A 12,327-nucleotide genomic window follows, 5' to 3' on the forward strand; every position below is an offset into this window, starting at 1 on the left:
CTCCTGCAATGATAGGTAATAAATCAGGCTTCATTTCATTATGTAAAAATGATGACAAATATCCAGATTTTTTAATGTACCACTGTATTATTCACCAACAAGAACTGTGTAATAAAAGATTAAACACAAAAGATGTTTTGAATATTACATTTAAAATTGTAAATTCTATTCGAGGAAAAGGCCCTGCAACGACGGTTATTTAAATTACAGGCAGATGATGATAGGGAACTTCTGTTGTACAATATTGTTCGCTGACTCAGCAGAAGACAATTTTTAGAAAGATTTCTTGTATTAATTAACGATATAACAATTTTTCTTGATGAAAAAGGAGATATTTATTTACAATTGAGTAATAAAAGATGGTTGTTACACTTATCATTTTTAGTAGCTATCTCTACGAAATTAAGCAATTTAAATTTAGAGTTACAAGGTAGAGATAAAAATTTAATTGACATTTTAAGTTCAAAAAAACTTCCAACAATACTTACTTTTATTAAAGAAAAATATAAATGACCACGAATTTAGACATCTCCCATATTTATTAAAATTTTTTGAACAAAATTAAGAAATGCTTCGCTATGATTTAAAGAATTTATTGGTGAAATAGAATTAGTTGAGGAAGAAATAAATTCAAGATTTAAAGATTTTAATAAAACTGAAATGATTGTATCTTTTATCAATAATCCATTTCAAGAAAACTTGAACATCTCAGAAATTTCAAATAAAATTAGTGGACTGTTTGATATAAACCAAGCTGAAGTAGAACCTGAGATAATAAACATTCAGAATAGTTTACATTTAAAATCAATAAACAATGAAGTCATTTGGAAGTATACACGTGAAAAATTCCCAATATTAACTGATATTGCGGGGAAAATTCTGTCGTGTTTCGGATCGACATATTTGTAAGAATCCGCTTTTTCAAATATGACAGTCATAAAAAATCAATTAAGAAACCAAATTACAAATGATCATTTGGATGATTGTCTGCGATTGGCCACTTCTTCATATCAACTTGACTATGAAAATATTGCGAGATCCAAACAATGCCAAATTTCACATTAACTTTTTTTTTTTTTTTAATCAACTAGCATTTCCTGTAACTTGTGAGTTTGTAATCAATCTGTTGTTTTTTCTAACTTTGGTTTTCCAAAATAGAGAAATAAATATTTTATTCCAATATATTTGTTTTGTTTTTTGTTGTATTAAAATAATTAAAAGTGATAAATAAAGTTTTTAGTTGTGTATTTTTTTTAGTTGTTTATTTTTAGTTGTTTATTTTTGCATTATCAGGTTGGGGAAACGTGAGCCGAATAACTTTTTATAGAAAAGTAGCAGAAAAGTAGCTCGCGTAGTAAAAAAGGTTGAACACCACTGGTATAGACGAAGCCCTTTGTTCAGAAAGATCTCGGTTCGATTCCCCTCAGTAACGTGAGGGGAATCGAACTTTTATCTGGTCCATTTCGACTAATGATGAGTTAGTCGGTCTCGTAGGGAGTTTTTTCACCCGGAAACTCGGGTTTTTCGTCCCCCAGAACAGGCAAACAGGCCCCGTGAACACACCTGGACTACAGTCACGAATACGTCCCAGCCATACGCCAGTCGAGTGCCCTGATAAAATTAGGGGGAGGGGGAAAAGCAATGGTGAACTACCCTTAAAAAAATCTCGCCACGAACACTTTGTGGACAGTGCCTACAAAGTCACCTAGGGTCAACTGAAGGGAAAAACCACCCACTGCCACCAATAGAAGAAAGTAAGAGACAGAAAAATACCCAGAGAGAGAGAGAGAGAGAGAGAGAGAAAGAAACTACTCACGTAAACCAACCCACTGCCTGGGAATTTGCATTGTTTGAAGTGTCATTTTTATAAATATATTTTCTAAATTTAGTGAGTTTTCTAAAATTAATTTTATCAATATTACTGCACAAATTCTAATGATAAAGTTTGGGTGATCTAACTCCGGATTCTTCGGTTTTTCCGTAAAAAAACTTAATTCCACCTCGAATACATTCGGAAATAGCGTTACATGTAAATTCGGGTAATTCACTCCTGGAATGCTTTGCATTAATAATAAGAAGAAGGTAATGTCTTCATATGAAAGGAGTTTTACAAATTAATAGTTCAATAAAAATTGAGATTATTGTTGTGCAAGAACTATTGAGTACACGTGCAGAAGCATCGTTAGAATAGTCGAACAATATTGCATTTAACTCACTTGTTAAGGAAAATTGCCTGAGAGTTGTTTAGCTGGACAACTCTCCAGACAGCATGCCATCTAATTGTTTTATGCTATAATACTGTATCTGTGACCACATCCAATACAGAATGCAATTTACAATTAGCTATGTCAAATTGTCAACTAGGTTGGTGCACTTCAGTAAGGTTAGCTTTGGGCATTGGCTCAGAAGTCATACCGAGTTCTCTCCCAGTGAGCCTTGGGCCATTAGCCCAGAAGTTCTGGGCAGTTCTCAGTATTCCTTTTTTAATAGTAATTCCATACATGAGAGATTGTTCAATGTATAGATTATACTACGATATCATAGACAGACAGACAGAAAGTTCGAGATAGAGAAGGGAAATGTTATTAGATTTATAGGTATGCACAGTAGAAGAAAATAATGAATAAAAAGTGTTCTGCTTCCTTGCATATGAGCTGTTAAAGCGTCGAATAGCCACTGCATTTTTTTTCAACGGATTTAAGAGACTGGGCAGTTGCCACTAAAATATTTGGAAATATTTGTAGAAAATGCAATTAGCAGAAATTAAATGTCTACTTAAAAAAAGAGTGGCATGAGTTGTGAAAGATGGTTAAATTACACTGGCCAACAACAAAAAACAAATTTCTGCTGATTATGATCTGACACTTGTTTTTTACTAATTTGGGTGCGCTGATTTCAAATATCAAACCCATTTTTCTCTATCACGTCAGGTTTTTCCTTAATGGCATTTTCTTTTTGCTAATTTGTAAGTTTTTGATACGTGTATTCGTTTACTAACAAGCGAGAGCGGTGAGCGCTCCGATTCTGATCTGCGCACCGCTTTGAATAATAGGCTATATCTTCGGAAATTTTTCGAATTTCTTGATAAAAAGTTAGGAACAGATTTTTAAAAGTACATTCTTTCAGAAAATAATATTAAAAAATCGATTTTTTTGATCCTATAAATAGTACTGCCTCCTTAAAACTATCAAAAACTTACAAATTAGCAAAAAGAAAATGACATAGAGGAACCTGACGTGATAGAGAAAAATGGGTTTGATATTTGAAATCAGCGCACCCAAATTAGTAAAAAACGCTAACAGGAAGTAGGTTCGCATCCAGCGTGGGCTTGAATGTTTTTATTGTCTTTGGGTGGGAGATGACTTTCGTCGTTCTGTATGGGACCTCCTCCCTACTTACTGGAGAAGTGAATTGGCTTGGAAAAATTACAAGTTTGATCTCCAGGACAGGTTTATCGAACTGTTTAAAATATAAATAAAATACAAAAAATAAATTATTGAAAAAATCTAAAGCGAATGTGAATCCTGCAGAAGAAATTTAACTTGATAGACTATTAAGCAAATTTGTTTTGAATCCTTCTTGTTTTACTATACGTAGGCGATGCAGGCTTTCGAAGTCAGATTTTACGGAATAGAATGATGGATCCTTATTCCTGTAGTATCCTATGTCTGTAAATTGCATATATTCTTCTGGCGGTTTGCCTAACGAAAACAAAACTTAGTTTGCTGAAGGAAAACTCCACCACCTTCGCATGAGACCGACTAACTCACCTCAAGTTGAAAAAACCTGATAAAGGTTCTTGGATGAAAAGATATGGGTTCCTAGACAGGAACCCATGTCTTTCCATTCAAAGGGCATCGTCGAAATCTATTGAACTACGGAAGCTTTGGATGTAATTACGTTTTTACGTGAATGACGTATTTATTGTATATATTGAACATTCCTTCAATAAAAAAAACGGAACGTTTGCATAATAAGCCGAATTCTAAACAATAGCTTTGTCATTGTGTTCTAAGCCATTATTTCAAATCCACGTAGAATAAAGATTTGCGTCACCCCACCTTTGCCAATAGGTTCTCGATATTTCACTAACTGAAACACCCTGTTTTCAACTGGGAACCGATTTTGCTTTTGATTAAGCGAAGAACTGCCGTGCATCTGGGCATTCTGAAAACAAATATCGTTCTTTATTATATTCTTCAAAAATTGTACTTTTACATTTTTCCGCCAATAAATGTTTTCTTTTTCCTTAAACAAAGTGCATCAACGTCAGAATCCTTAGGGTTTATTAAAATAGTAAAAAAAGCAAATTTTAATTAGTCTGCTATACATAATTTAAATATCGCTAAAAAGTGAACTTTGCTTGGAGCAATAAAATACTTTTATTCGGCTGTGCATACAATCCTCCTCTTCCCCTCCTTCTCCTCCCATAAGTGTAAATAAGCAGTATAATTAGAAAGCAGCAGTGTGAGGCTACCGCTCCACTTAATGGAGATCTATATAATTTTCATAGTTGATTCCTATGGTGGTATTTCTAGATGATGTTAAAATATATAATTAGTAATAAATAAATATACACTTATTAATAAATAAATACAGTATATATAATTCAGGATGTCCGGAAAGAGGGGAGAAAATACTGAGGAGAGTTCGAATACAGAGAAACAGCTGCTCTCTGTATATTTCAGACTTTAAAGAATCGCATTTAAAAAATAAAAAGGTGTGAGTTTCATGAAACTTTTTTTGCGTATCGTACTGTAACATACTTGATTGATTATCATTTATAACGATGTGTGTATCGATTCAAATAATTTACTAAATTTCGCCGCTGAAAGTGGTCTGATCGAACCTGAATTGATATCAGTGGACAAATTGTAATTTATTCTTAATACTGTTTGTTTTAAAAACCGAAATTAAGAGGGACATATGCGTTTTGAGAACCGTTCTTAAAACTATTGCTCCCCTTTCGATTTAATTTAGTTAGTTTTTCATTCAATGTGATCCTTCCGTTGAATAGGGAAACAGATTGGAACAGATTAGTAATGCAGTTTAGGGCAGCGATCACATATTTCAATTATTTCCAAAAAAAAAAAAAAAAGAAAGAAACAGAAAAAAAAAATGAAAAACGCCTTATGAATCTCCTGCTACGTCGCTTCTACTTGTGCTATAAATTCGATGCAGGCGAAGCTGAACGTTGTAAACTCAGTTGCAAACATGCATTCTTCGAATGACGACATTCTTCACAAAACGTTTCTAACCACAGATTCGTCGGCAGCGAAATTCTATCCGCAAGTGTCCAATTTCTTCCAAGAAATTAGAATTAAAGGGAATACTCCCATGGTTCTTATTTCCATTGGCTCAGAGATTGCTTAAAAATCCTATCTGAATTCGTGCACGTATCATGCAACACAAAAAAGCAGGGAGTCTAAATATCTCCATCTGTGACGCAGCTTTTCTTAGTTTATTTATTCTTATGACAACAAAAAAGGAATACAGAACAACTGTAGGTCAATGTCCAGTCTGGAAAGCAACTTCAAGGCCTCATCCGTCACCTTATGGATGTCCTGTAAGCCACCACCGTGAAATTGGCGCCTTGGGCAGTCGTTCACAATATGAGTAATCGTCTGGGCCACGGGAGAAAATTCACGTTAAGGGTGGTCTAACAGCCTCCATTTATGTGGTAGGTAGTCACATCTGCGCTAGTTAGTCCTGATCCTGTTGATTGATGACCAAATCTTCCTAGGAAGAGCAAAACCAGGCTGCAGAGCACAGGGATCTTCTAATAGGAAGCAGTTTGTTTGGAGATTATTGGACCAGTATCCTCTCCACATGTTGTTGATGGCAGGGCAGGGCAGCTGAAGAGAGTTCGTCCGTGGACCAGAAAGGTTTTCTAGATTTTAGGCGAAGACTAGTTGGATTTATGAGAGTCTGGTGCAGGGGCAGGAGGGGGTTGCTCATTGCTTTATTAAATTCTTTAATCTAGGTTTGTCTTCTCCGTATGTTTGGTGGAGCAATGTTAGATAGGACAGGCAGCCAGGAGAGAGGGATCCTTCTCACTGTCCCACTAATTGTGCGCATGATAGAGTTTAGCTGAGTGTCTATAATGTTAGTGTGTGTGTGCACTTCTTTCCCAGACAGGGACACAATATTCTGCTGCAGAGAATGCGAGGGATAGTGTAGACGACCTTAGGACTTCTGCACCACACCCCCAGGTAGTTCCAGCAAATCTTGAAATGATATTGTTTCTCGTTTTAATTTTGTTGGACAGGTTGGTGATGTGCCTTTTATAGGTTAGGCTCACTCCAAGGTATTTCGGGTGATGCTCGTGTTCTACCATTTTTCCACAGAAAGAAAGGTTGAGGTGTCGATTCGCTTCTGCATTGTTCAGGTGAAATACTGAGGACACTGATTTTGTTGGATTTGGCTTCAAGTACCACTGCTTGAAGTACTCTTCCAGGATGTTCAGGTCTATGTTCAAGGTTGATTCCAGGTTGGCAAAGGAGCTAGATTGATGTAAGATTGCTAGGTCATCAGCGTACATATACTTGCTTGAGCTGCTATGTGGTAAGTCGTACACGTACATGTTAATAAGTAAAAGGGATAACACAGAGCCCTGAGGGAGACCGTTCTGAAAGAATCTGGGCCTGCTCTTTTTTCCGCCAATATGGACCCGGATCTTTCTGTTGGAGAGAATGGATTCAAAAATCTGGAAAGTTTTTTTGCACCTTATAATATTTCCTAGCTTTAAGGAGGCCCCTCATCCAGACTGTGTCATAAGCTGATGTTAGGTCAATGAAAGTGGCTCCAGATTTAAGTTTCTTTTGGAAGCCTGCTTCAATCTGTATTACCAGGACCTGGTCACAGCAACTTCTTTTCAACCTAAAGCCAGCTTGTTCAATCGGGAGTGTTCTTTCGATGAGTGGTGAAATTCTTTTAAGAGGAATTCTTTCAAAGAGCTTAAAGGTGGAGCAAAGCAAGGAGATAGGTCATAGATTTTTGACATCATTTGGATCTTTCCCTGGTTTGGGCACGGCAATTATTTTGTCTTCCCGCCACATATTTGGTAGTTTTCCAGTCATAATTTTTGAGAAAAGGATGGCCAGCCATGTTTGGCCTTGTTGACCGATATGTTTTAGAAACTCGCGGAGGATACCATCCATTCCTGCAGCCTTGCCATTCTTGGTGAGTTTTAAGGCTACCTGTACCTCTTTCCGAGATACTGGATGTAAAAGTTCAGGAAGCTCGGGGCTCGTCTTCAGGATTTGTCTGATGGAAGATTGCACAGTAATTTTCCATTGAGCTGGGACGTATCTTGGAGGTTTTCAATAAATGATTAGCCATTTGATCAGGGGTTATCTCTGTTGTTTTGTGTGTTGTTGGTTCTGCGCCACCCAGCATTTTTTAGTAGATAGTGATGATGGAATAAACAATTGTACTGCTAATCATTGTTCACTGTAGTATATTCTTGTCATACAGAAGGACAACAATGTATAAGTATGTGGTATCTCCTAAACGGTGTGTTTTGTCATAGTGAGAAACGTACCTCCGCAATATGATTGTGCATACCCTAACACCAATATAAGTCACACGTATATTTCCCTCCAGGATTTAATGATTTATGACGTTGTTCCACGCATAGCTTATATTGTGTTGCGCACTCTCACATACTCTTACATTGTTGTCACTCTGTATGACAAGAATATACGTGAGCACTTACTGATTACGCAGCGTCTCGTGAAATTTATTGTTAGCAGGAAACGAGCACTTTCGCTTATGATTTTAAGAGAAAATTAACTGTAATTAAGCAATTCATTCAGAATTCTTGGAAATGTTTCCCATCTTTTAAGAGATCCTAAGGAGTTTAAAAATATTCTTTTTTTTTTTTCACTTTCTACTTCAAAATTAATGCAAAAGGAGCACAGTTTTAGATAACACAGTAAGAGTAACAAAAATGGACTACTTTACTGTGTCATACGGAGATTGCAAGATTTTTTCATCTTTATACACACGCGCGCACACACCTTTTTTTTTAAATGAACTCATTGCCTTTCCTGGAGCGATTGTTAGTTTATCTTTACTTGGCGTAAAAATTATTTGAAATTACTACAGGAATATTTTGTTGGAGATAACATTGGTACAATTGCTTTAAAAATAAATAAATATATATATATATATATATATATATATATATATATATATATATATATATATATAAGAAATAAAAAAAAGCATTAGCAGCTAATGGCATAATTATAAGTCGGAAAACTTTGGTTCTTTGATTTCCTGAATGGAACTCATTCATTCAGTTCTGTTAAGAGACCACTTTCAAGTAACTGCATTTGAAATGAGTAGAATTATCCTGGAGTGTATTTCAGCGTTTTCTTTCTTTCCTTTTTTTCTGTTAGATTCATTTCTTTACCAATAATTCGTTTCCATTATCCATTCAGATTGGGCCAGCATCGTTAGAGACTGAATAAAGAACTTTTCGTTCAGTCGCATTTTTATAAATGCAGTCGAGCGCTTAATGTGGTCTGAGCTCGAAGCAACTACGATTGTTAGTAATACTTGGATATTTTCAATAAATTTGTACAGATTTTTCTATTCGACATTATTTGAATTATAATTAAATCGAAATCATCTGGGAATGCAGATGATCAAGAATGACTGTTCGGTGGAGACGTTATTGATGGGATATATTTCATGACACAATCTATTCATTGAGAGGGAGGCTCTCAAAAGGGAAAATGATTTTGCATTTGTGATGCGTTTTGGTATAGAAGATTGTTACCTAAATCTCTACTGGCAGATTATATTGAATTATGACCTCCCGCATTCAAAGAGAAACAATCCCAGTCTATCTCATTTATAAAAATACGTATGGTATCGTAAATTAGAATAGTATTTGGCATATGTTGGAGCTGAACAAAGGGTTGAGTTTCATTCTCCTATATATATTATATATAGGTGAAAATGCAACAACATGATGGAGTTAAAGTCATGATCATTGGTACTCAAATGTCGAGTGCCTCCATCTTGGATACGGCACGCCCCATTGGTTATGCATATGAGGAATTACTTTGTAGACAAGAATTAAAACCACTGCTGGGTATTGGCTGATGGATCACAGTTTCCCAGAGGGAGAACTCTATCACGATAAATAATCATAGGCCATGTGACCTGGTCCATGATGCAAGGAATTTGTTCAAGAAACACACACAGAGGATGATGGTGAATAAATGACCTTCTAATCTCACCCCATTCGAGCATTTCTAGGATGTTTTTGGAACATCTTGTGAGACATATAGGCAACTCACTCCTCTCTCTCTCTCTCTCCATTTAAGCTGTGGGAAGATCTTGCAGACGTCATGACTATAATTGCACACCGCCGTTATTGCATATCCAGCAGAATGAAAGCAACTGTGGGTTTAACTCTATCCGTTTGATATTCTGAATGTGTTTAGGATGTTTTGTTTAATGAATGGGTACTTTTATTTATTTTTTCTTTTATTTTTATTATTATTATTATATTTGGTCAAGCCTAAGTAGCGACAAAGGTATCTTCAGATGCTGTGATTAACAACAAAGAGCACGTGACCTTCCATTTCTTATCACCACTTCCCCGTTGGTTTAAAAATAAGAAAAGCACGTGAGAAATCATCTCCACTTTCACCGAAAAAAAAAACTCCTTTCTTCAATTGTGTACTTTCCCTATAAGTTTCCTTACCAATTCTCCATCCTTACCTCTTAACTATTAAATTTCCTCCCAAAGAAATACTCTCCGTCACACAACTTACAGCTTCAACTCAGAAGCACTACTAGAAAGGTCAGGCACTTCTTTATTCTCCGATGCTATTAGATTTGCTATCCTAAAATAGACTTTTCAGAGGAGTCTCTGAAAGTGCTTCTGTCGGAAAATAATGAAATGCATCTTAAGTTTACTAATCATTCACCACCAAGAAATACTGAACAACTTTCTTTTAAGAATTCAAAAAAATTACAAACAAACTTTAGTCTTCGCAAATAATTTTTGAAATGGATACGTCTTAGTGAATTAATTTTTAAAAATATAAATTTATTTTAGCGATCTAATATTAAATTGACAAAGCTGCATCTAAACGTGAGACGAGGAAAGTTGCATTGGAGAAAAAATCAATGTTTATGAGTTAAGTGATTAGCATAATAAAGAATTTGTTTATTCGAAAATCACGTCTTTTTCATCAGTTATCAGTGACTACAAACAAGTCTACCAACAAATTGAAATCTATTTCACGACGTTTACTGGTTAAGAAATTTATTATTGTTGTAATATTATTACACGTCGGCGCGTTTAGCCTAGTGCAGTGTTTCTCAACGTGGGGCGTACGCCCCACAGGGGAGCAATTTGAATATTTTTTTGGGGGATTAGAAAATGTACTGCTACATATTTATATTATACTTTTTCAGAACTTGGCTTACTATTATGCTAGAGGGGGGAATCAAAAACTTTGAGACATTGAGGTGGGGAATGATCCAAAAAACGTTGAGAAACACTGGCCTAATGGCCGTGCGCTTCTCAACCATATGCCTTGAATAGGCGTCCCCGACATGAGGAGCTTAAGGATCTTTCTCAGACATAGCCAAGTTAGCCGGTCTTGAGCGTGGACATCAGGAGTTTTCTTCCCAGTTTATCTGGGGGTTTCTCCTCCCGCAAGCAGGCAAACCGGCCCCGTGAACACACGCAGCTACAGCCATAGAATATACCAGGAGGCATAGGACTAGTCACCTTATCCTCGGGACGGGTACGACTTAGGACTTAAGATAGCTCTGTAACAGGCCAGTAGGCCTAACACCTAGAAGGGAGGAGAATATTATTACATGACACTTGCAAGGAGAGATGGCAGGTGGACACTCTACATAGTGCAGCTGATCTTTTACATCACCTAATGCATCACCTGCCATCCACTAATAATGTTTTTGTCTGTTATTTATTTAGTGTATGGCAATCTACATGCAGTTATAAAGGTACATGAGTCAAAATGAACATATACAAAGTAAGTGACAAACAATTAGAATCAAACAAAGACACTTATACTTTCAACAAACAAAACACTTATTGGTTAAGATCAAGTTGTCTGATCCAGTCTATAAAAGGCAGTGTCGCCTCCAGGAAGTCGTTTCTTTGGCCTGTGTATGCACGAAGACTGCACTCAGTAGAGATGTGGTGGATTGATTGATTCGAGCCCGCAGTCACATTCCCGTGAGAGAATTTTTCCCCACTTATACAGAGAGCTTCCACATCTTCCATGTCCGGTGCGAATCCTGTTCAGCGTAGTCCAAGTCTTTCGGCTCAGTCCCATACCCGGGATGTTGAGACTATGCCTATCAAACCAAGTTTGGAGTTGAGCATTGGTATTTATGCTCCACGTTCGCTTCCATTGTTCTTTGGTGTTGTAGTTGGTCGTTCTCAGGTGTTTAGCTTCACAGAGGGGGGGAGGGGGCTTTCTTGATTTCAGTCTGTTGAGCTGTAGCTCTAGTATGTTATTGTGTATAGGCAATTCAGTGTTTCTGAGTATTTTATCATATTCACGTAGTAGATCATCACGTCTTCGTAGGTTTGATGGTATTATGTTACTCAGCATTGGGAGCCAGTAAATAGGAGTTGTTTTTATAGTTCCAGTGATATGTCGCATTGTGGTGTTAAGCTGGCAGTCCATTAGTTTAGTATGGCAGCTGTTGAGCCAAACAGGAGCGCAGTACTCTGCGACCGAAAAAACCAATCCGAGTGCGGTTGTTCTTAGTGTGGTTGCTTCTGCACCCCAAGAAGTGCCACATAATTTCTGGGTCATGTTTCTGGTTCTAATTTTTCCAGCTGTGTTTTCAGCATGTTTCTTATATGATAAGGTGAGATCAAGTGTAACTCCTAGGTATTTAGGATATTTGTTATGGTGTGGAACTGAGTTTCCAAATCGGATATTCAGCTCGTCATGTGCCAGTTTATTGCTAAGATGGAATGTTGACGCTTAAGTTTTACTTTGGCTTGGTTGCAGTGTCCATTTTTAAAATAGTTATGCATAGCAACAAAGTCATTTGTGAGTGTTTCCTCCGTCCGTCTTAATTCCCTATTTCTGGTAGGTAACGCTATGTCATCCGCATAGCAGAATTTTCTAGATGCTGTGTCTGGTAGGTCAGCTATGCATAGGATAAATAAGAGAGGGGGGCCAGTAATGAGCCTTGTGGTAGGCCGTTGTTGAGTTGCTTTTGATTACTGATATTTTCTCCAATGATAACACGGAAATATCTATTGCTGAGCATATTATTAATAAACTGTATTGTTCTTCGGCACGGTAG

The 12,327-nt window shown here is 36.7% G+C and overlaps 1 protein-coding gene across 1 annotated transcript in view; it reads left to right on the forward strand.

Moving 5' to 3' along the window:
- LOC150108734 (dual specificity calcium/calmodulin-dependent 3',5'-cyclic nucleotide phosphodiesterase 1A-like) overlaps window positions 1-12,327 on the forward strand; it is a 663,448-nt gene that overhangs the window by 326,881 nt on the left and 324,240 nt on the right. The gene's annotated exons all lie outside the window — the stretch shown is intronic.

This window comes from Typopeltis vanoorti, chromosome 3 (genome assembly GCF_054136105.1).
Source record: "Typopeltis vanoorti isolate ZY-2024b chromosome 3, IOZ_Tvanoo_1.0, whole genome shotgun sequence".
Taxonomy (NCBI): Eukaryota; Metazoa; Arthropoda; class Arachnida; order Uropygi; family Thelyphonidae; genus Typopeltis; species Typopeltis vanoorti.